Source organism: Lissotriton vulgaris, unplaced genomic scaffold (assembly GCF_964263255.1).
Source record: "Lissotriton vulgaris unplaced genomic scaffold, aLisVul1.2 SCAFFOLD_1241, whole genome shotgun sequence".
Classification (NCBI taxonomy): Eukaryota; Metazoa; Chordata; class Amphibia; order Caudata; family Salamandridae; genus Lissotriton; species Lissotriton vulgaris.
The window spans coordinates 568,728-594,670 of record NW_028252118.1 but is presented as its reverse complement, the minus strand read 5'-3'; the positions used below and the strand labels follow the sequence as shown (position 1 = coordinate 594,670).

Here is a 25,943-nt window from a genome sequence, read left to right as displayed (position 1 = left end):
TCTATTAGAATCATTGTCCACTTTCGTTGATTTTTTCTTAACCAAATGGTTAAAAAGATGCCTACATTCTTACAGGACACTATGGATGTCCTCAGACTACTCCCTGATGTGGAATTCGATATTTCTACTGACATCCTGGCATCTTTCGATGTGGAATCTTTATATACTTCGATTCCACAGACCGAACACTGGAAGTAGTAGGCAGACTATTGGAACAGAGCGAGTTAGATTCCATCACTCCGGTTCCATTCATTATGAGTTTGGCAGAAATTGCTATTAAAGAACATTTTAAATTCGAGGACACTACCTATTTACAAATTGCTGGGACCAGCATGGGTAGTGTTTTCGCTCCAAGTTTGGCGAATGTATATGTACACCATTTTGAACAGGATACCGTTTTAACACCGACGAACCCTTTTCATCAATCGCTTCTAAGTTGGAAGCGATATATTGATGATATCCTGGTTATTTGGCCTGGTACGATAGAAGACCTGCTAAAGTTTCATCAATGGTTGAACACAAAGAACGCCTACTTGAGGTTTACGGTTGAATATAGCAAAATCCAACTGCCATTTTTAGATCTACTCATCATAGCAACCCCAAATGAGTTAGAATCTGAATTATATAAAAAACCAATGGCCAGGAACTCACTCCTCAGTTATGACAGCTGTCATCCTCGGTCCATGAGGAATAATTTACCATACGGCCAATTCCTAAGGGTACAAAGGAACTGCTCAAGGAAAGAAGCATTCAACGTGCATACATACAACCTGGAGAAACAACTGCAAGAGAGAGGATACCCGAGACAGATCGTCCGGCAGTCAAGAAAACGCGCCTCAAATAACAACCAGGAGGCGCTTCTAGAACCTAGTATGGAAAAAGAAAAATCCAATCGACTAACATTTGTAAACACATTTCACACCAGATCTAATCAAGTACAGAATATCATTTTAAAGTATTGGTCCATCTTGAACACTGGAGGTGACCAAATACCACGACCCCTCTTTGCTTTTAAAATAGGCAGCAATTTGAAGGACAGGCTAGTCCATACTCGACCTAAAACTAAGATGTCTCGTCCAGTGGGAACCATTTGGGATCTACCGGCAGTAGAAGGACACCACCCTTGTGGGACATGTGCAGCGTGCCCGAAATCTTTGAATGTGGACATAGGCACCAACAGAGCCTGGCAACAACGCAGATTCATAAACTGCGATAGTCAAAACTTAATATACTTAATCACTTGCCCTTGTAGACTACAGTACGTCGGCATGACGACAAAAAAAATCAAATTACGGATATCGGAACACAAAACCACAATCCGATGTACGAAGCAAGCTACACGTCTGACTGCGCATTTTCTGGAAGTGGGCCATGGCCAAACGGACTTTCACTGGACAGTCCTTGAACAACCCCACATACCCGACCATGTCACTGATATTGGAAAATACCTATTTATGAAAGAACAAAAGTGGGTATACAAACTGAACAGCGATAAGGGTGGTCTTAATGAAGAGACACCGTGGATGTCATTGTGAGAACTTCTATATAAGCTTGGCGATCCAAATGAAGCACTGGTGCAAGTTATTCAACTATGTACGAAAGTCCAGTATGAGCTGTCAACCATGTCTTTTTGCATTACCCTCATCAAGGGATTAACGCAGAATGGTTTGATATATCATGTAGTTTATAGTTTTCTCAGCAGTCTTCCACCTAGGGTTTATATACGTCATTATAAATCCTGTTGATCAATAATTAGGGTTTTTATATTTCCATCGACAGCGTTGCCCTGGGATAATTATGATATAACGCCTTCAAATGGACACATAGTTTACTATCCCTGTGATTAAAAATTTTGCTTCACATAGACACCCATATTTAACCGGTGGACTAGGCAGATTTCAACCATATCATGCCACTTATTGTGCTTTTATAAAACTTGTGTTTCACAAAGATTATCACAACTCCCTTATTTAAACTGGTAGACTAGGCAGATCACAACTATATCATGCCCTGTATTGTACGGGGGGTAGAGAAATTTCTCCAAAATACATAAGTTTTAAGTAGTCTTCTTATTTTTCATAGAATCCTCCACTTCATTTCAACAATGGCACCGTCGATATAGAAGGTTCAGTCATTTAACAACGCAGGAGAACTACAACTACAGACAATCTTTGTATGCAGTTTGAAGTCACGTGAGGACTAACAGGGTATTTGTATTTATATTTTTTACGCTGGCGAGGGTTCACTACTTCACAGCAGAGATGAACTACAGCCTCCGACTTTCCCTATAGGTGCTGTAGTTTAGAGCCATGTGAGGATTAATGGGGTATTTTCAAATCTTATCGCTGCATAGTGCTGGGTAGTGTTGAACAGAAAAGCTAAAAATATTCCGGGCGTAATGTTTTTTCTAATTAACAAACCACTAAATAAAACACGCCACAACTGAGCGGACAGCTGCATAAACTACATTTCCCTATTCCAGTTATTAGGTTTGTAGTTTCAGGTCACGTGTCTTTCTATCACGTCTCATTGATCTCAATGGCAACAAATATGGCGGAGGCACAAACACCGGCGCCCCCCCAGATCGCTCAGAGGGACGCTGCGGTGTACAGACGGAGAGGTGAGAGACGCTGTATGTCATGATGCAATGTGCATGCAGCGCTGATTTTTCCTTGATACTGGCGAGTATATAGAGCAACATCAGTTTGCCACGCTGGAGGTTACAAATTCGATATATGCCAACTTTTCTGTTTGAGTGGCAGTTATGCTTGTATTTTGCATAATATATCGTAGTCGGCTAATATCAGCTTGCCGACTATTAAGGATATGGCTGACTTAATATTGAGAAAGCTATTTCGCTGGCCCGAATAACGATTAAACAGCACTAAGTAAGGCTTAAATTGGAGCGCGCAATGTACGGTTGACATCATTATGCTGGTAGACAGTGACACTAAGGTTTTGCGCACATATGACTGAACATTAATAATGCTACTTTGTTGGCCGGAATAATGATCAAGTAGCATTGAGTAAGGCCCAAAGTCGAGTGCACAATGTACGGTTGATATCATTGCCGTTAGACTGTGGCATTGAGGATTTGCGCGCATATTGGCGTGCATAGAACGAATAGCACAACACAATATTATTCAGTACAAGTATGTGATCCAATGAAATTAAGAACATTGTTTCTTGACCTTAGAAGTTTTTGTCTGTGATTGTAAAGATGTTTGTTTTGTCTTGTCTGTCTAGAGCGGTGCTCCACTCCCCTAGGCAACAGCCAGGTGGGGTGATGTTTTGTTCTCCTACCAAATTGGTAAGCGAACCATTAGTTGTGAGTAATGATAGAGTTAACCATACTCACCCGACATGTGGTACAAATTGTATTATATGACTGGACAATGCAGTAATGTGTGTCTCTTTTCCTTCTCTTCTTTTATGTGTGGTTATTTATGTTTCCTGTTTTGTGGCGCAACACTGCTCCTCAGCATATTGGAGAATACTAAGTATGACTTAAAGCATACAGGTGATATAATTTCCATATTTATTGCAGTAGCTGTCACACGCTGGTCCTGATGAAAGCAGTGGCTGATCTTTTTGCCACCGATGCTGAAACATGTTGACCCCTCCTGCTAACAGATATTTTGTTGAATCTGTTGTCACTTTATCTTGGTTTTTTTTAACATTGGGAGGATTGAGAGAAACCATTACATGTGTTATTCTCTACTCAGTTCTACCCATTTTTATATTTTCCCTTGGTTCACTATAATTATTATTTTTTGCACTGCAATTGGGTTACCCACATTTACCATTAATATTTCCGGTATCACCCCTTTTATATATAAAAATAATAAAATACATACTCATCTTGTATTATTTGTCCGTCATATGAACATCTGGTGACGGACACTACTCTCCTGGGTTACGGAGAGCCCAAATGATGACTAGGGCGGTACCGAGTAGCAATCTGATGGGTACTTTTTTCCTGATTCAAGGAATGTAGTTTTCTTCGTTTACACATTAACACTACCACTTTTTCTTTATCGCTTTTGTCACGCCTCATAGTTGTAGACACGTAAGAACCACTGTACTCTATTTGACTCCCAGACACTCTTTGTTGTTATTATTTATGATTGGGGCTTGTGTCTGTGTGCAGGTCGTTAAACTTCGCCCTAGGACCCTCTCCTAAACATTTGTTTTTGTACACAGGGATGTGTGCTGTGCCAGCTCTTAACTTTGTTCTGCACCAAGACAGGTAGCCTGCAAAGGCAGAGTGTGAGTGTCAGGGTACAGGGCCTCTAAGGGTGGCACAGTAAGTGCTGCAGCCCTTAGGGGCCTTCTCTGATCACAGTGCCCAGGGTACATGTGGTACCATTTACCAGGGGCCGACATGTGGCCAGAGATGCCAATTGGGTTTAGGCTTCAATGCAGTTTTAGGGAAGGAACACAGGCCCTGGGTACCTGATTGGCAGGAGCCCAGGGCACACAATCAAAGCACATCAGCAATTCAACAAAAAGTGGGGGCATACCAAGCAAGAAAGAGGGCACTTTCTCACACTCACCCCTTACCTTACCCTGTCTTTTCAGGAGTTAAGGTCCTAATGTAAAATTAAAACAAGCATTGGCATAGCCAATAGGTCTCACTTTTGGGACCTTATAAGTGTTTAGCCACTTGATGTTGTTGCACCAAGGATAATGTGCTGGATAACTAAACACTTATAAGGTCCCAAAGGCGATACCTATTGGCTATGCTAATGCTTGTTTATTGTTTTCATGTTTTACTACGTTTTTATATAATTTTATTTTCGAAAAATGTCCTCATTAAAAATTATTTCTACGTTAAATTTATTAGTGTCATATTTGTATATATGCTTTTTAATAGCATTTGTTGAATTGCTATTAATATTTTTATGCATTTTTGAATTGTTAAAATATTGGCTTACATTTTAAATAAATATATATATTCTATTAGTATAAAATATGAATTTAAACTATTTGTATATGTTAAATCTAATATTTAAATATAATTAGATAAATTATCGGTTGCACATATATTTAATTTTGTGTTATGTTTAATATTTTAAGTTTAATATATGTACAAAAATTATTTCATTATTGTTACTGTTTTTATCTATTTAAGCATGTTTTGGACTACTGTACATCCGAGCAGCATAGACTAATTGTAAATACACACTAAGCTCTGCACGAGTAACAGTTCTCTCTCCATTTAGGATCACAAACGTATATCTCTCGTAAAAAAACTATAATTGTCCTTCAAGTTATAGGTGCAGCACTCTAGTCTGTCAAGAGCAAAGACTGCAAGCCTGGGAGCAGAGATTGTGTCCATCCTTTGAATCATGAACTACAGGTTAAACAAACACAAACAGTTAACAGCAAGAGCGGTACAATGAGAGCCAGAAACATGTAAGTGAGCCAGGAATTAGATAACCAGAATAGCCCTAGAGCCAAGGGATGAACGGCGAGCTAGGAGGGTAAGCAGGAGAAAAGCAAGAAAGGACTAAAAGAACCGTACGGAGCAATAAAATACAGGAGTACTAGAGGTGAATGGAGCCAGGAAACACAAAGGCAGTATTAGAACATGACGGCGGTGGAGACAGGAAGGAGATCAGTGAAAGAGATAAGAAGTAAATGGCGAGGAACACCCACCGTCCCCACAATGGGCAAGGACAGGGAGAGAGGGACCTATGTGGAGTTTGGTACCATAAGGCAGCTCATCTTTGCTGATCCTTGGCCCAAGCGAGACAAGCCGGATGCATCCATGAGGAGCCACCTTAGAACGGAGACTCCGTGGTTCTGGCCACTGCACCAGTAGGTGCCCAGGCTGGTACTCACCTACACATAGTCCCTCTTCTCATGCTCCGATGACAACGTTGCATGGCGAGGAACGGACTGCTGTTCACAGGGACCTAGCACTATATCACACAAGAGTAGTGCATGAAATGGAAATATAAAAGTGCAAGTACTCACAGTGCCTGTGTACCTATGTCCTACTGACTAGTGCTGGTACTCGCCCATTAAAAGTATGGCAGCTCTCCCGAGAAGTGCAGATTCTCTCCCTTTCAAATGAAAGAAGCGCATGTCCTCAGTCCCAGAACAGGACAGGTCCATGCATAGTCCTGCGAGAGCAGCTCACCCAGGAGTCTAAGGGCTTGGGCAAGGCAAAGCATCCGACAGTCCATTCCAAGACACCCAGAGATGGAAGCACTCTACAGGAGGGTGTCACACACACGGAACAGAGGGGGAGGTCTAGAAACAGTCAGAATTGTGACACACTGGGCTGTGCAGCGCTCTAGAGTCACCAATCACCAAAAGAAACTGAGGTGCACGGATGGGCTCTCAAACACTAGAGGAAAACATGAAAACTAATAAGGAGAAAGAGAATAAGAGCCGCTGATAGAGGAGGGAGACAAAGAACAATGTGAACAGCAGGGTCTAAATAAATGTGACTGTGGGAGGAAGGCGCCCAATTGACAGAGAGCAAAAGAGGTGAGAGGAGCTACAGAGGGGAGAAAAGAGGAAACAGGAACAAGAGCCCGGAGTTAGCGTAACATTTGGGTGGAGACACTGTGCTTTGAGAAATGTGGAAACGGGAGCGAGAGCAAAAGAGGGAGGAAACACCCAGGAAACCATTTATTATTTTATTTTATTTATGCAATTTTATATAGCGCGGACTTTACCCGAAGGTGTCAGAGCGCTTCACAATAGGAACAGAAATGATACAAACTGAGAACATTACACGAGCAACAGATTGCAGAGGCATACGTTACGTTACATACGGTAAAGTGATAATTGTGAGCGAACAAGAATACATGAGGTAGTAAAAATTGTGAGAAACCAAAAATACATGAGGTAGACAAGGTAATTGTGACACTTGTGAGCAAACAAAATACATGAGGTAGTAAAAATGTGGGCTACCAAACATACATGAGGTAGTAAAAAGTGCACAGGAGGAAAAAGTGACAAGTGTGCAGGCTACAAGAGAAAATAGAGTATAAATTGCGGTATAATACTGCGATATATGTTAGACACTCAAGAACAAACGATTACGTAGGCAAAAGTGGCCCTTGTGCAAGTATCAAAGGTAAAAAACATGTGAGAGGAAGCAAACCGTGTGTTACAGGGGCAAAGTGGTGAGTGCAAGTTGCAAGAGGGTACCAAACACAAGTACATGGATAATACTGCAATAAAAGGCAAACACTCTAACCACAAGAACACACTGGGAAGGCACTTCCATGGACATGAGAAGTATAAATTATCAGTAGTGGGAGATCTTCCTTCAGATAAAAGAGAGTTACTTTTGGAGGTGTCTCTGGAGGAGGAGAGCTTTGAGGTCCCTTTTAAAGGCCTGGGAGGAGGCGGTGGTCCGGAGCTGAGGCGGGAATGAGTTCCAGATTCTCACTGCGTTGCCTGAAAAGGATTGGGCCATCGTTCTTTCCTTCTTGAAAGTGGGAGGTTCAAGCAGTAGATTCTCCGCATTGCGTGAAGGTCTAGAACCTCCAGAGAGTTTCAGTTTATTCGCCAGGTAGAGAGGAGAAGAGGAGTGCAGGGCTTTGTGGGTGATACAAGTGGTCTTGTAGATAGCTCTAGCCTCAAAGGGAAGCCAGCGGAGGGTAGATAACATCGGTGTGATGTGATCGCTTCTTTTGGCCCCATAAATGAAACGAGTTGCTGAGTGGAAAACAGACTTAAGTGGGGACAAGTGGGATTTGGGGAGGCCAGTAAGAAGAGAATTGCAGTAGTCGAGTCTGGAGAGGACCAGTGCTTGCACCAGGGTTATAAGGTCCCGCTCCGCGAAGAAGCGACGGATTCCCCAAAGAAGGCGCAGTTGGTATCGAGCTGATTTCCCAATGGAATTGATGTGGGGAATTAGATTGAGTTTTTTGTCTAGTATGGCACCAAGGGATTTGGCGCTGTCGACAATGATGGGTTTATTGTTTAGTAGATTCATCTGATCCATCCATGATTGAACCGGGGAAGGAGAGAGTGAGGAGGAGAAGAGGAGGAATTCAGTTTTGGAGGGATTCAGAATCAGTTGATGAGTTGACATCCAGTTTTGAATGGAGTCGAGAGTGGAGCTAAGGATGGAGAGATCGTGAGTAGAGGCAATCTTGAGGTAGAGTTGAGTGTCGTCAGCATAAAGATGATAGTGAATCCCGGATTTACTTAGGAGATTTCCCAGTGGTTCTAAATAGAGATTGAACAGTGTGGGAGCAAGTATCGAGCCTTGGGGAACACCTTGACCTACCGCCACAGGAGGTGAAAGACTGTTCGCTATTTTGATCATTTGGGATCTGCCAGAAAGGAAGGATGCAAACCATTTAAGCACAGTGCCCTCCATGCCCATTCTCTGTTGAAGAATATTGAGGAGGGTGTTGTGATTGACAGTGTCAAAGGCTGCGGAAAGGTCAAGGAGAATTAGAAGACAGGACCCCCCTGAATCGAGTATCCTCAACGCGTCATCATCCACTTGCAGTAGGGCTGTTTCAGTGCTGCAGTTTTGGATGAAGCCGGACTGACAGTGGTCTAGAAGATCATTGTCCTTGATAGGACAGGAGAGTTGTTTTGCTACACATCTTTCTGTGATCTTCGCCAGAAAGGGAAGGTTAGTGATGGGGCGGAAGTTGTTGAGGTCATTCGCATCAGCAGTGGGTTTTTTCAGAAGAGGAGTGACCTGCCCAGTTTTGAAGGAGGCAGGAAGGGAGCCTTGCCAGAGGGAGAGGTTGATCAGAGTGGTCCAATAGGAGAGGGAATGGGTATAGAAGTCAATGGCAATGGCACTGGGGATAGGGTCAAGAGAATGGTTGGATGGCTTCGTTTCTCGTATGCACTTGAGAAGGGCATCTTCAGATATGGGGTCAAAGCTCTGCCAAATGGCTAAGGATTTGCGCTCCTCTGGAGGGGTAGGATGAGCGACCTGATCCACAAGTGATTTCACTTTTTCATCGAAGAAAATAGCAAAATCCGCTGCTCTCTTTGTAGAATCATCCACCTTGGAGGTTGGGGGAGAGCAGTTAGGCATTTTGATGAGATCGAATAGTTTTTTGGGTCTATTTTTGGCGGAGTCAAGGAGGGTTTTGAAGTGTGTCGCTTTCCCAAGGTAGATGTGCTTGTGGTACTTGGATCTTGCTGAGCGAAGCTTGGCCAAATTGTCGGAGGAGGGCACTTGCCTCCATTGTTTCTCCAGGGATCTTAGCTGCTTCCTTTCCTCATAAAGGGATTTGTTGAACCAAGGTGCTGAGGGAGTGGGCCTTAACCTTTTGCTTTTGAGTGGAGCGACTTTATTAATTTCAGCTGCAAGAACTATGAGGCTTTGAGAGGTGAGTTCGTCAACATCTAGGTTCGGGTCGAGCCTTGGAAGAGATAACAAAGCTGATTCACAGAGGGGACCGACATCAATATTTTTAGCATCCCGGAACCATGAGATGGCCCTCTTGGGTTGGCCAAGAGTTATAGAGTGTGAAAGTTGAAGAGAGAATGGGATGAGGAGGTGGTCAGACCAATCTACATGAATTGGGGTAGTGGTAGAAAGCATGCCTGCTTTAGAAATAACAAGGTCCAGGATTGCGCCCTTAGAATGGGTTGATTCAGTGCAGTGTTGGATAAGATCGTTAGTAGAGAGGAAAGTGGCCAGTGAGTTCGCAGAGGAGTCTTGCGGTACTCCCCAGTGGAGATTGAAGTCACCCACGAAGGTCTGATTGTCACTTCGCGAGTATTGGTCGCTGATGAAGTCGGTGAGTTCATCCATAAACGAAGGGCCACTACGAGGCGGGCGGTAAATGACATGGAATCTGAGGGGTGAGCGGTGTTGCAATTGAAGCTCAAGAGAAAGGCATTCAAAGGTTTTGGAGGAGCTGTTAGGAGAGGCCTTGAGTTGGAGGGTGTTTCTAAAGATGACTGCACAGGGTGACGAAAGATGGAAGCCAGAAACATGAAGGACAATAACCAATGAGAGCAGATGAGGGCAAGAGCGTCGAAACAGGATGACAGACACGAATGACAGCAAAAGATGGGAAACAGACACAGGAAATAAACAACGGGGAAGAAGAAAGGTTAAAAACATTGGAAAAAGGGAGATATACGAATGGGAGTAACAGAGAAACACGAATGGGAGTAACAGAGGAACATAAGAGCCACCTAAGGAGAAAAGGAGAGCAGAGAGAGGAGGAATTAAAGAGTCTGGGGAAGAAACATAAACGTGAAATCAAAGGGAGAACCAGAGTAAGAGCTTCACAAGTAAGAAAGGAGCAGGGAACCTGAAGGGGTGAAAGGATAGACTCCCTGTCGGTTTGGTCTCCCCCTACTCAGAGGGGATCTTACAAATACTGCTGTAAGCCAACTAGATGCTCTCCCCCGTCAGTTTGGTCTCCCCCTACGGGGCTTATGCGAAAGACCAAAGGGAGAACGAAGAGTAAGAGCTTCACAGGAAAGAAAGGCGCAGGGAACCTGACGGGGTGAAAGGATAGACTCCCCAGTCAGTTTGGTCTCCCCCTACGGGGTTTATGCGAAGGACCAAACCAACAGGGGGGGGGGGGGTCTAGTTAGCTTATAGCTGTATTTTTAAGCTCCCCTCTGAGTAGGGGGAGACGTAACCGACGGGGAGACGTAACCGACGGGGAGATCATCTGCTCGGTCAGCCGGAAGGCAGATGGCGGCTGCGCGCATGCACGCTCGCGTGAACGCAAGCAGAAGGCCACCAGAAGCCTGCTGTGGCAGCACTTTGAAAAGCTCGATACTAAATGTCTCGGAGCAGTGCATGCGCTGGCTCAGCTAGACCTAAACATAGCCATGGCCCACATCCAACCAAACAAAAGCTCCAGGAGCTGTTGGCTGAATATGCCAAGGTTCACCCTTCTGAGAATAGTGATGACAAAGCAAAAGAGGAAGGAGGTGAGGAAGATGGAGTAGTTTCTGTCCTGCAACTCCAGTTCTGTAGTAGGGGTATCTCTGTGTATAGTCATAATCTAGTGAATAAAATGGCAAACCCATCCCCACACCAAAGCGGCGTTGGAGAATAAGAAAAATGACACCCCTACTATGAGTGACACCCCTACTAGTGAAGTAGTGTGGCTCACTGGTTAGAGGCGGCAGACCCGAGAGCAGAGGACGGCCCGGGACCAGGGTTCGATTCCCGGCGCGGCAGGTTTCTGGACCAGGGTCAGCGGACTCGATAATTCTCTCGCCTCGGTGCCCACTCTGATCAGCGATCACACTCGGCAACTCTGGGCATTAGCTTGCCTCATCTTCACTAACGGCCCCACCAGACCTCCGGGGATGCCTGGTCTCACCCTGGAGATACCCATTAAGGGACCATCTCTCAAGGAAGCCAGGAAGGGTTTTGCAGCGGTCGAAGCGCCTTGGGACCCTCCGGGTAAGTAGTGCGCTATATAAATGCCTATACATTACATGCGAACAGATTTCGCAGCGAAGCCTGCCCAACCTGAGCATCTGCCCTGGCATCAGTGTCCAGACAGTAATGCTTAGCAAAGGTATGGGCCGACTTCCAAGTGGCCGCCTTGCAGATTTCTGCAATGGGAACATTACGTAGCAAAGCCGTCGTGGCAGCTTTGCCCCTGGTGGAATGAGCTTTAGGTTTACCCCCTAAAGTCTTATTAGCTTTCTGGTAATACAATTGTATACAGAACACAATCCACCTCGAAATGGACTGTTTAGAGGTAGCAAGACCGGTCCTGACTGATCCATAATTGATAAACAATTGGTCTGACCTACGAATATCTTTGGTTTTATCCAGATAAAATTTCAACACCCTTATGACATCCAGGGAATGTAAAGACCTTTCTGCTTGAGGGGAAGGATTCTGAAAAAATGTAGGTAAAGTTATGGTCTGGTTAACATGAAAATCTGAGATAACCTTTGGAAGAAATTTAGGGTGAGTACGCATAACCTTAGCAGCATGAAATACAGTATAAGGTTCTTGGCAACACAACGCCTGAATTTCACTCACCCTGCGTGCCGATGTAATGGCCACGAGGAACGCCGCCTTCCAAGACAGGTGCTGCAGCGAAGCCTTGTGAATAGGCTCGAAAGGTTCCTTCATCAGCCTGGACAGCACCACATTCAGTTCCCATTTCGGCGAAGGAAGTCGAACAGGAGGGAACACCTTCTTCAGTCCTTCCAAAAAATCCTTAATCACAGGGATCTGGAAGAAGGACGTCTGCCAAGGGCATTTTCTGTAAGCAGTCAATGCAGCCAGATGAACCTTAATGGAATGGAAATTAAGGCCAGACTGAGCCAGATGCAGAAGGCATGGAAGGAAGACATCCTCATTGTAGGTCGTAGGATCATATTTCTTAGACATGCACCAGATGCAGAATCTCTTCCATTTGTAAGCATAATAGGTCCTAGTAGACGGCCTCTTAGCCTCCTTCAATATGTCCATGCAATCCTCAGGACGATTTAAGTTGCCATATTGCACTGTCTCAGGAGCCATGCCGCCAAACTCAACGACGAGAGGTTGGGGTGCACCATCTGCCCCCCGAACTTCGTGAGAAGGTCCGGCCAACACGGCAGCCACCGATGAGGCAGTATCGAGCGATGAAGCAGGTCCGTGAACCACCACTGCCGGGGCCATTATGGAGCAATGAGGATCATCCGTGCCTGGGACTGGGCCAGCTTGATGAGCACCCCCGGAACCAGGGGATTGGTTGAAAAAGCGTACAGAAAGCTGTTCGACCAGTTGATCCATATCGCGTTCCCCAGAGTCCCCGGTTAGTAATACCTCGAGGCGAAGTCGCTGCATTTGCTGTTTGAGGCGGAGTTGAACAGATCCACGTCTGGAGTGCCCCACACGGCGAAGAGGTCTTCGAGCACCTCGACGTTTATGACCCACTCGTGGTTTTCTTGCAGCAACCTGCTGAGGGCGTCCGCCAGAACATTCTGTACACCGGGCAGATGAGTTGCCGTTATCGTCAGTCCTCTGGCTAGCAACCAGTGCCAGATCGCCTGCGCCTCCTGTGACAGTGTGCACGATCTCGAGCCCCCCTGCTTGTTGAGGTAATACATTGTGGTCGTACAAGCAAGGAACTGGTCTGGAAGGACAGAAGAAAGGTCTTCAGTGCCAAGTGAACAGCTCTGAGTTCCAAGAAATTGATGTGATACGTGGACTCCGCCGGAGACCACTGTCCTTGGATCTGCAGATGGTCTGAATGCGCTCCCCAGCCCAGGAGAGATGCATCGGTCACGATAGTCCGAGTCGGGATATCCTTGTGGAAAGGAACCCCTCTGAGTAGATTCTGTGCCGAGCACCACCATCTCAGGGACTGTTGGGCGTTTAGAGACAACTGAATCCGGTCGTCCCAACACCCTTTCCTCTGGTCCCACTGGTCCTCCAAACATTCCTGTAGCGGCCTCATGTGTAGGCACGCGTGTGGCATGAGGAAGATACAAGAGGCCATCAATCCCAGTAGAGAAGACACCGTCCTCACTGTTGTAGATGGAGGAGCTATGAGAGCCTTAGCCTTCCGAAGGATGGATAAGTGTCTCTACTCCGAAGGAGACACGCTTGCCGACAACGTATTGATGGAGGCTCCCAAGTACTGCAGACACTGCACAAGAATCAGGACAGGCTTGGACAGAATTATGTGCAACCCCAGACTGTTCAGCAGGACGGCCATCCTGTTGAAGTGCAACTGCGCTTCCTGGAAGGTGGAGGCTTTGATCAACCTATCGTTCAGGTACGGGTAGACAAACACCTTGTTCTTTCTCAGGTGCGCTGCGCTACCACCGCAATGCATTTTGAAAAAGTCCTGGGCGCAGACTTCAGTCCAAACAGTAGTACGGTGTACTGATAATGATTGGTGCAGACTAGGAAGCGCAGGAATTTATGATGTTTCCGTGCAAAGGGCACATGGAAGTACGCATCTCGCAGATCTATCGCGCACAGCCAGTCTCCCCTCTGCAGCTGAGGATAGATCTGGTGCAAAGACAGCATGCAAAACGTTTCCCTGCAAATCCACTTGTTTGCTTGTCGCAAATCCAGAATGGGCCTGAACTCGTTCTTGTCCTTCTGTACTAGGAAGAAACGGGAGTAAAGACCCTTTCCTCTTTGAGACAGAGGGACGTCTTCTATCGCCCTTTTTCTTAACAAGGTATCGGCCTCCGTCTGGAGCTCGCGCATTTAGAACTGCGAGCCGACCGGTGGAATTGCTGGAGGCGGGCTGGTGAAACGAAGACTATCCATTGCAAACAATATTCAGCACCCACTTGTCCTGAGTAATGTTTCTCCACTCTGCCAGGTAAAGTTGAATGCTTCCCCCCACCGGAGCGGGTAACGGGGGAAGTAACAGCTCAGGGCCCTTTGGTAGCTGATGAAGCCTGCTGACCACCACGGCCCCTCTGGCGCTTTTGGAACGGGCGCTGCTGGAGCTGCTGCTGCTGCTGTCCAGCCTGGCGACCTTGGCCTCTATCTTGAGCCCCGTACCGTCTCTAGAACGAGCGGAAGGTCTTCTGTTCCTTCGGCTTCTCCAATCCAACAGCCGTCAAGGGCTCCACCTCCGCCTTCATACGGGCCATCTCCTCGTCTGCGTGTTTTCCAAACAGGGTCTCACCAGAGAAGGGTAGATTGGCCACCCTCGGCTGCGCCTCAGGCTTCAAGGACATCAGACGCATCCAGGTGTGGCGCCTCAGGTTGACCCCATGGCAATTTCCGTACGCTGCCAGGAGGGAGGACTCCGCAGCCGAACTGATCACCTGGTTGGAGACCATCAGTCCTTCGTTAAGGAAATCTGAACCGTGTTAGGGACTCCCAGAGGGACTGATCATAACGTCCCGACAAGGCCGATGCACGCGGCCTTCATAGACGTGGATGCCGTCCAGCAGACCTTCCTGCCTGCAGAATCCGTCCAGCGGCTTTCCTTGTCAGGAGGCACTGTCGATGACGGGGTGGTGGCGTGTTGCTTCCTTGCCGACGTCACATTCACTGAATCCGGCGCAGGGTCCAAGCAAAGAAATGCAGGGTCCGTGTCAATGGCCCGATACTTCTTTTGCAGCCTGGAAGGCGCTGCTTTAGTAACGGCAGGGGTGAGGAAAAGCTCCATGGCGGGTTCCACCAGCCCTGGCACCAACGGCAACAAGGGGCGAGACAATTGCTTCTTGTGAAGGGTCTCAAAAATGATGGAAGTCAAGGGCGTGGGAGTAGTGAGCGTGATACCCAGCTTAGCCGCTCCTCGCAGCAACACCTCCTGGAAGGAGACAATGTCGTCTATCGGGGACACCCTCGTACGAGGGGAGTCCGACAGGGTCAGCAAGTAGTCCCTGGCACTGGACGAATCCGTGTGGTGGGATCTAGATCGGTCTCTCCTATGGCGCCGTCTGGACCTCGTAGACTAGCGATGGCGACTCCGCGGCCTTGGACGGTCTGCGGGCTGGAAAGGAGGGCGCTGTGGAGGCCGAGCCGGAAGCCTAGGTAGTGGAAGCCCCGTAGGCGGCCTCGGCAAATGAAGTAACGAGTCCGTCCTCGGTGGAGTCGTTGGAGGAGGGCGGTGAGGAGGAACCGGAGGTGGTGGAGGCGTAGGAGGTTGTGGAGGAGGAGTCTGGGTACGCGGAGGAGGATCCACGGGTAAAGGAGGAGGTGTAGGCGACATCCTTTTGGAGGGTGAATAGACTTGAGAGTACTCCGAGCCCGGAGACTGTCCCACTCTCCTTTTCTTCTTCTGACCAGAGGGGTCTATCTAGGGGCCGCTGCGACCGCATGCTCGCTGAAGCGGAGGACTCCGTCCTAGTCCTAGAACGTCTGGTCTTCCTCCTCGACGCGGAGCGTCCTTTCGATGTTGTTGCTGCCTTCTCAGCTCCAAGCCTTGGAGCCTGGTCTTCTCCCTGTCCCTGAGGGTCCTTTTAGGGAACTGCAGACAGATATCACACTCCTCAGGAACATGAGAAGAAGGTAGGCACAGGATGAACACCATGTGAGGATCCCATTTTGCCTTTTTCCTGGAGCATTAAGGACATCTATCAAATAATGCAGGTATATTTGATAAAAGAGCAGCCAAAACAGCAGAGAAACTCCAGCCAGATGAGACAAGGCAAAAACATGTTGAGTGAACACACTAACACTTAAGAGTGCACAATTAGTAGAAAACAAACCCAAAAAAAGGAGAGCTCAAAGCTCCAGGGTCCTGCTAGCAGGAGCCGGAAAAAAGAACTGAAAGTGGAGGGCGTTGCTGTGCATTCTGGGATACCAGGAGAGTTCTGGAAAGTTTCCTTAAAGGCACGGTATACCTTTTTAAGCCACATAATGGCAGCCTATGGGGGCTTGTCTGTCCTGTTCTTCCTCTCCATCATTCCAAGGATTTGGTGAGGGGGGCGGGGTGGGGTAGGGGGGGGGGGGGGGGGGTGTTCTCCATGGTGAAACCTGGCAGACCGGTCTAAGTGGGGTATTTGTGGAATATCCTTGCATTTCTTGTTGAAGTACTGGACAGTGTAGCCTTTTATGTATAGGCTGCATTATTTGTCTTTAATTTTCTCTTAAGTGTCTATGCAGGACTGCAAAGAAGACAGCTTAAGAGATTATTTTTGATTGCTCCGCACATGAGCGGGACTATTCACTAGATTATGACTATACAGAGAGATCCCCTACTACAGAAAATATCTTATACAGAGACCCTAATAAAGTCTATCTGCTTTCACATGCAGTAGTGGATAAATCGTGTCTACTTAGATGTGTAGCATGCATGTGTGGTGGGTCTATATGCCTTACGCTGTTTAAGCATGCACTTCCCTGAGATTTGTAAACTTTAAGATGTCAGGGGCCAAATCACTAGGTTCAGCTGTTTTGGGAATGGGGTAGAGTAAGGCATCCTTAATATTCAGTGAGAAAGTCCACCAGCTGCGGTACTTCTCGTGTTGGCCGATTGACTTTTCCAAACGCATGTCGTACCAGGATACTATGTCTAAACAGGGGCCATTAGGATGAGGGCCATCGATACATGCCTCATCTACATCACCAAGTAGGGCATGAGAATAGGGAAAGTGTAGGCAATTATCTTAGAGGAATTCATCCATAGTGTATTGCCAATAGACTGTGGACTGTGTACCTCAAGGTGAAGCGTGAGCATTTTCTGTTTACACGGATTTCAAATTGTGAAGGTACCAAACCAATAGAAGTAGCTGGGCAGGACAATTAAGTGAAGCTCACAAGCACACACTTGATGGATGATGCATCCTGCCGAGCAGATCTGTAAAGTTATGGCCCACCTCCAACAAGTGCAACGGCAAGAGGTGTAGCCTGGTCTTTTCACAAATGTCACATCTCATGAGCAAGTGCCCGGAACTGTGGGGAAAGACACCCATCTGCTTCTGGGTAAAAAACATGGCTGTCATGTTGTCTATCTTTCTGAAGACTGTTTTTCCCCATATGCTCTAGAAGAAGCTTTGAGGGCTAAACAGACTGCCAGGAGTTCCAGGTAGCTCATGTAACGGTGCTGGAACTGTGGGACCCAGGTGCAATGGACAGTCATGTACATCAGGTGCGCTCCCCAACCCACGAGTGAGGTACTAGTGATAATGGTCAACTGCGGAAGAGAATTAGGGAAAGGCTTGCAGAGCAACTGTCTGTTGCTTTTCACTATTGATGATAGTGAAGCTGTCATCCCCAAAATGTTCATTACAGTCCCTACAGAAAGAGGATCTCCTGGCTGAAAAAGAGAGAGCAGCTGTTGGAATGCCACCTATCTCTGGTGGTTGATGTATGCCAACACTGTGAGCATTTAGGACTGTGGCTAGGATGGACTTGATTTCCTGGAGTTGAAGGTGGCACTTTCTGAAACTGATGGTGAACCTTAAGCTTTGTAGTAAGGACACTCCTGTAGGGTGCTAGGAATTGTTGCCTGCTATACAATTAAGGAAAGACGTGAATGGCGCTTCTGTACATATATGTGGATTCCATGGCTAGGGACTCTATAGTGACTCCGAAAGGTAGCCCTCTGAAGTGATAGTGCTGTCCACTGACAATAAGGAAAATGCTACTTACCAGTATGCATCTGTTCTTGGCATGTAGAGCTGCAGATTCTTACACTGTGCATTAGATCACCACCTGGTGTTGGGCTCGGATGATTGCATGTTGTTGTCGTCTTGGAAGAAGTCTTTGAAGTCACGAGATAGGGGATCCCTCCCTTGGACGATAGTGCGCATGGGCATCGGCTCCATCCTTAGATTGTTTTTTGCCATGATGGGAAATGATAGAGTTAGTAGAAAAAAGGCCCATGCGTGTGTATCTAATTAAGATAGAACTCGAACAGATACAGGCCCCGGGGAGGCGGGAGGGCGTGTAAGAATCTGCACCTCTAAATGCCAAGAACAGATGCATACTGGTAAGTAGCATTTTCCGTTCGAGGCATATGAGCTGCAGATCTTACACTGTACATCGATTGTACAGCAGTGTCTCCCCTTAGCCTGTATCTGTTGTAGTAGTTTGAAAGAGGGTTTTGAGAACAGCTTGGCCTACTGCAGCTTGCTGCTTAGCTTGCACATCAACACAATAGTGTTTAGTGAAGGTATGAGTTGTAGACCATGTTGCTGCCTTGCAGATGTCTTATAGGGGAATGTTCCCTAAGAAAGTCATGGAGGCTCCTAGTTTGTGTGTGGAGTGCGCCCTAGGAGGAACTGTTAATGTACCTTTTGCTTTTTGATAGCATATTTGTATACATTTTACAATCCACCTTGCAATTCCCGCTTTAGAAATGGGGTGGCCCTTATGTGGTTGAGAGAAAGCTACAAACAATTGCTTTGTTTTGTGAAAGGATTTGGTCCTATCTATATAATAGAGGAGAGCTCTGTTAACGTCTAATGTGTGTAGAGCTCTTTCTGCTACAGAGTCTGAGTTTTGGAAAAACACTGGTAGCTCTACTGATTGGTTTAAATTAAACGAGGTAATGACTTTTGGAAGAAATTTAGGATTTGTCCCGAGAACCACTTTATTACAGTGTAATTGTAAAAATGGTTCTTGTATAGTGAAAGCTTGGATCTCACTTGCTCTCCTAAGAGAGGTAATAGCTACTAGAAAAGCTGTTTTCCATGTAAGGAATTACAGTTCACATTTGTGTAAGGGTTCAAAAGGTGGTCCCATGAGCCTTGTAAGAACAATGTTTAGGTTTCACAGTGGAGAGGGTGGTAACCTGGGAGGAATGATTCTTTTTAATCCTTCCATAAATGCTTTAATAGCAGGCACTCTAAATAGAGATAGATGTCTATTTTGTAAATATGCTGTAATTGCTGCTAGATGTAGGCGTATAGATGAATATGCCAAGTTACATCTTTGTAAATGTTTAAGGTAGCAAATGATACTTTGGATAGAAGCATCTAGGGGATCAATTTGGTTATTGTTGCAGTAAATGGCAAATATTTTCCATTTAGCAGCATAACAAGCTCTAGTAGTAGGTCTCCTGGCTTCTTTGATGATATTCATACAGTCTGGTGGTAGGTTAAGATAACCAAACTAAGACTTCAGGAGCCATATCGCCAGATTCAGTTGACTTGGGTCTGGATGTCTGATGTCTCCATGGTTCTGCGTTAGCAGGGATGGTGTCAGACGTAGCTTTTGGTGTGGAACTAGGGATAGTTCTAGCAGAGTTGTATACCAAGGTTGGTGTGCCCATGTTGGAGCTACTAAAAGCAGTTTGAGCGACTGTTGTCGTAGCTTGCGCACTATTAGTGGTATTAGTGGTAGTGGCGGAAAAGCGTACGCAAATCTGCCTGACCAGTTCATCCATATCCCATTGCCCTTGGACAGCGGGTGTGGAAACCTGGCGGCGAAGGTTGGGCATTTTGCGTTTTCGGGTGTGACAAACAGATCTATGTCTGGATGACCCCACTTGTTAAAGAATGGTTGAAGAACTTGCGGATGTAGTTCCAATTCGTGAATTTGTTGTGTCTGTTGACTCAACAGATCTGCTATCTGATTGTGAACTACTGGAAGGTGTTCTGCTAACAGAGATATGTTTTGTGGAATGGCCTGTCTCCAAATGTTCTGAGCAAGCTGAGACAGCAGTAGAGAGTGTGAACCCCTTGTTTTTGTATATAGCACATAGCTGTCATGTTGTCCGTCCGGATTAAGAAAGCTTGGTTTTGTACTTGTACTTGGAATGTTTTGAGTGCTAAGAATATTGCTAGCAGCTCTAGGTGATTGATATGGAACGATCTTTGTTGAATGGTCCATTGCCCTGGAGTTGTATGATGTAGGAGATGGGCTCCCCATCCTGTGAGAGATGCGTCTGCTGTAAGTACTATTTGTGAAACCGGTTTGAGGAAAGTCAGCCTTTTTGTCAGGTTTTTGGTGTTCCATCACTACAGAGAGCAATGTGTCAGCATGAGACAGTAGATTTAGAATTCGGTGTTGAGCTTCAGGTTTAAGACCCGTAAGCCTTAGCCAAGCTGAGCGCCTTGCACAAAGACCATGAGCATAGCCATGCGTAGACAGATCGGAAGCATCCGCAGCTGCGCTAATCACCTGGTTAGCCACTAGCCCACCTTCATGAAGGATTTCCAGAAAATCATTCTGGTCTTCTTTGGGAATTTTTTCTGCAAACCGAGACAAGGAATCCCATAGTGTGCGGTCATAGCGACCCAATAAAGCGGAGGCGCTGGCGACCTTCATGTAGGAAGCAGAAGTGGCACACATTCTCTTCCCTACCGAATCCATAGTTTTGCTGTCTTTGTCCGGAGGAACAGAGGATGACGTCGCTCCGGTCTGATTTTTACGTGCCGCTGAGACGATGACCGAATCAGGTTGTAGCTCAGATCTCAGAAATAATGGGTCATTGTCCGGAGCCTTACACTTCTTTGCGATCCGTGAAGGAACCGCTCCCAAAGATGCAGGAGTCAAGAACTTATGCTCAGCAGGCTCCAAAAGACCTGGGACCAGAGGAAGTAAAGGTCTTGATGATAATTTTTGATGCAATGTTTCAAAGATTACCGTTGTCTTCGCAGTAGAGACAGGCATATCGATATTAAGTTTTGCAGCTCCACGACAGAGAACTTCATTAAAGGTGATTACGTCATCAATCGGTGATATCCTACTTAGAGGAGTTGATGACAGCGTCGGTGAGTAATACATCTTCGAATTTGTAGACCTTGTCGAAGATCTCGCATCACGTCTCTTGGATGAACGGTGATGTGAAGACCTCGGAGAGGGTGAAGTCCGCCTCCTCTGATGGAGACTTCCTCGGAGGGGTACGCTCACGCCTTCTCGGAGCATGGACCACTCGTACAAGAGGTGACCTTGATCGCGAAACAGGTCTTTTCCACACAGGAGACCTGGACTTAGATCTTGGAAGGTTGATTCTTCTTATCTTCCAGTCTCTGAGTTCTCCCAGCCATCGTGGAAAGATATTAGCCCCTGTAGGTGAAGGCGCTCTTGAGGGCTCTGGAGAGATTTCTACAATCTTCAGCCCAGGGAGGAAGAAGAACTCCCATAAGACACCACAGAAACCTTAGATCGGTCTTAGGACACCGTTCTAGGCCTCTTAGCTGCAGGAGACGTCGACGACAGTCCCCTCGACGTCGATCTTTCCAACGGCGATCTTCTCGACGGTGTTCCTCTCGACGGTGTTCCTCTCGGCGGCGACCTCCTCGGCGGCGACCTCCTCGGCGGCGGCGACCTCCTCGGTGGCGGCGACCTCCTCGGTGGCGGCGACCTCCTCGGCGGCGACGACCTCCTCGATGGCGACCTCCTCGATGGCGACCTCCTCGGCGGCGACGACCTCCTCGATGGCGACCTCCTCGATGGCGACCTCCTCGATGGCGACCTCCTCGATGGCGACCTCCTCGATGGCGACCTCCTCGATGGCGACCTCCTCGATGGCGACCTCCTCGATGGCGACCTCCTCGATGGCGACCTCCTCGATGGCGACCTCCTCGATGGCGACCTCCTCGATGGCGACCTCCTCGATGGCGACCTCCTCGATGGCGACCTCCTCGATGGCGACCTCCTCGGCGGCGACCTCCTCGGCGGCGACCTCCTCGGCGGCGACCTCCTCGGCGGCGACCTCCTCGGCGGCGACCTCCTCGATGGCGACCTCCTCGGCGGCGACCTCCTCGGCGGCGACCTCCTCGGCGGCGACCTCCTCGGCGGCGACCTCCTCGGCGGCGACCTCCTCGGCGGCGACCTCCTCGGCGGCGACCTCCTCGGCGGCGACCTCCTCGGCGGCGACCTCCTCGGCGGCGACCTCCTCGGCGGCGACCTCCTCGGCGGCGACCTCCTCGGCGGCGACCTCCTCGGCGGCGACCTCCTCGGCGGCGACCTCCTCGGCGGCGACCTCTTTGGCCTCCTCTAAAATATCCTTTACTGGAGGATGTCTGTGGATTGGACTTGAAGGAAGCTGTATTGTCTACTCCAGTTTGTTTGGAGCCTCCTCTATAGAAGGAGCGACGAAAGGAGCTTTTAGCAGCTTGTGTGGATTGCAAAGCTCCCATAGATTTGGCTGTATCTTTATCTTTTTTCAAGTGCTGTGTATACCTCTGATCCAAACAATTGATGTTGGTTGAAAGGTTGATTTAAGATGGTAGTTTGCACTTCCTGCTTAAATCCTGAAATGCATAGCCATGCATGACGTCTAAGTAGGACACTAGTGTTTACAGCTCTAGATGCAGTGTCTGCTACATCAAGTGCGCACTTGATTGAGGCATTTGAAATTAACTTGCCTTCTTGTATAAGGTCGTTTGCCTGCACCTTATATTGGTCAGGTAGATGTTGTAGTAATGTTTCTAACTGATAATAATGAGCCCTATCGTATCTTGCAAGGAGGGCTTATGTATTAGCCATACGCCATGTATTGGTATCTTGTGCCGCTATTCTTTTGCCTGAAGCATCTATCACCTTAGATTCTTTATCAGGGGGTGGTGCTTCACCTGATGTCTGTGAATTTGCCCTTTTTCTAGCATTTGAGACAACTAGTGAATCTAAGGGTAGCTGTCCTTTAATGTAGGCTGGATCCCCATGAGCAGGCCTGTACTTTTTCTCAATTCTAGGGTTTAGGATCCTAGCATGTACAGGATCTTTAAATACTTCTGGAGCATGTTTGATGACCCCGTTAATCATAGGAAGAATCTGAACAGACCTTTGCGATTGTTCAAATGTATCCAATAAAAAAATCTTCCTCTGCCTCATCTGAATGCATGGTGACCTCACGGTAAATGACAGCCCTATTCAGCAAGTGCCCAAAACTAATCTCTTCTGTGGGAGAAGGTTTTGATGGATATGACTGTGGATCAGGAATATCTGGCACATCTTGTGTGTTTGGGTACTCCCAATCTGGATCATCAATAGGGTATGGAAAGGGCTCCTCTGGGTCTACTCCTCGCCCTATGCTCATCGTCATTCTGAGGTGTATGTGAAGAATGAGGAGAAGAGTGTTCAGGAGAATTTTGAGGTGAATTGTTAGGAGGAACAGGAGATGAAGGAGAAGGAAGTATAGGAGAAGAAGGGTGCATAGGAGATGTGGCAGAGTCCTTCTTGACAGGCACTGCAGGTGTAGGTGCTGTGTCTAATTTCCTCTTCCTGTTTGGTGTGGTGGATACAGCACCTGCTTTTGGGTCAATGTAGACCTTTTGTTGAGGATCAGGTTGGAAAGGTTCTTCTGATTGCGGAACCTTTGCCGGCGCCAATTTTTTCGGTTCCGGGCATGGTTGCTGCTCATCTTTAGCCTCAGGAGTTGTTACTGTGTCCTTTGGCGTAGATTTGGGCACCGAAGGTGTTGTTTTCGGAGTCGTAGGTTGTTTTGTGGGCTTGAGCGCATTGAAATCAGGCCTAGTGGGTTTAGTTACCGAAGATGTTGGCTTCGGAGTGTAAGCTGGTCTAGTCGGCCTCGAGGCATCAGACGCTGGCTTCATAGTTTTGTCTTTAGAAGTCTATGGTTTCGGAGTCGAGACTTCTTTCGGTTTCCATGCCGAGGGAGGTGGTGGGATCGGCACGTGCGGCTTGCTCGGTAAGGAGCTACCGGAAGGCTTAATTATTTTCTTCAGAGCCGGGCTCGCTGGCGGGGCTTTCGCAGTGTTTTTTCGATCGCGACTGGGCCCCGGAGGCGGAGTGTTGACCTTTGTCTTTGATTTGGGTGGTGGGTATGGGGCCAGGGCAGTAATACTCACTCGCTGACCCGATGGTATGGAGTCATCTGAGTCGTCTACCTCTGATACGATTTAGAGATCGTCTGAATCTTCTTTAGGAACGAGCGGAACTTCTTCGTCAAAGACATCCACCGGTTCTGATCTCTGCATGTCGTGTCGATGGGCCCTCCTATCTCGAATGGTTTTCTGGGATCGAAAGGATGCACAGGCTGTGCCGCTGGATTCGCCGTGTTCTGGCGATAAGCACAGGTTACACACCATGTGATTTCACAACTTTGCTCCACACTTGGGGCATCTTTTGAATCCTTTCCATGAGGTGTAGGCCTCACGGCGTGGATAGGCCCAACGGCCCGCGTAGACGACCGGAATCTAGCTGATTGAGTCAAGACTATGTCTGTCGATATCGAAAGTAGTTTGGTGAAGTTTGAATACGTTTTTGAGTGAAGTACTTGAAAAGTAGATTTCGAACCGGAGCGGAAAAGTTTCATCCGAACCCAGTGGCGGAAAAAAACACAATCTAAGGAGGGAGCCAATGCCCATTTGCACTATCGTCCAAGGGAGGAGTCCCTATCTCGTGACTACAAAGACTTCTTCCAAGAAGACAACAACATGCAATCATCCAAGTCCAACAACAGGTGGCGATCTAATGCACAGTGTAAGATCTGCAGCTCATATGCCTCGAACACTGGTATTACCAGTGGTAGGCCAGGAGGATGGGGATATAGAAGTAAGAGTATTTAAGGTCCAGTGGCCTGATAAAGTCCCTTTGTTGGAGCAACAGGATGAGGTCATATAGGGTGGTCATGTGCTCTGACTAGACAGATCAGCGGCCTACTGTTTCAGATCAGTGTAAACTCCTTAACGGTTGGAAATTGAGCACCAGCACTACAGGTGGAGGAGTCCACATATGTCGTGGCTCAACACCCTAAAGCAGAGGCTTACTGGGCACTGAGAGCTGCTTTTGAGATCAACCGGAACCCGGTGGGGTGCAGGTCTAAAAGATCACAGCTTCTTGTGGCTTAGTTGAGGGTGCAATGGCTGTTTGCCTCAGAAGCAGTGCTCAATTGGAGTTTGAAAGCATTTGTAGGATCAAAGCTTTATTTCTTGCCTCTTAACTGTGGATGTTGGTCCTGCAGTCCTAGACATGGTCATGGTCTGTGAGCTGAAAGGTTCAGGAGGAGAAGGCTCAACTTCCTCATGCTCCTTGTTTAAGCAGAGGGTTGTGGGATTTGGTGTGTGCCCTGTGATGCCGGAAAGCCCCAAAATAACCTCTTCTTGTTCCTCATGAAGAAAGGGTCTCCAGTGAGGGTTGTCACACTCTCAGGCACCCCAATGTCTTTTGCACCAAATGTCAAAGAAGTTGCACAATATGTGGTCGGGAGAAGAGATCATTTATTTTGACTGTTTTATTTAGCACGAACATGATCCTTGTATGTATCAGAGCACTTTACAAGGGAAGAGAGATGAACAAAAGAACACAGTATTTCATAGTTATGTCCTACTAAACAAGCAGCGGTTATGAGAGTTCAATACATTGTTCATGTGAATGCTAACCTTACTACAAGCACTTGGTGCATCAAGGGCAGAACTGTATGAGCGTACGCTCCAAAGTCCCACCCTCCTTTTAGTCAGTCATTCTCCTAAGATACACCCAGTCTTCTTTTGAACGTTTTTGAAAGAGGTTTCGTGCTGGAAGGGTCTCCAACCGCAGGGCACTGAGGGCTCTCGGATACTAGCAGTCATCGCAATGCATGGACAGTCCAAAAAGGTTTGCGGGTAGAATTTCAAGTTACTGGTTTTTGAATTCTTGAAAATGGTGCCCGACAAATCAGCTAAGAATTTGCTTGTCTAAAAGC

General features: G+C 47.2%; 1 protein-coding gene across 1 annotated transcript in view; it reads right to left on the bottom strand.

Annotated features, from left to right (window-relative positions):
* Positions 1–25,943, bottom strand: part of LOC147662657 (protein PRRC2A-like) — a gene marked incomplete at its 3' end in the record, with an annotated part of 660,467 nt that overhangs the window by 70,094 nt on the left and 564,430 nt on the right. The window lies entirely within an intron of this gene.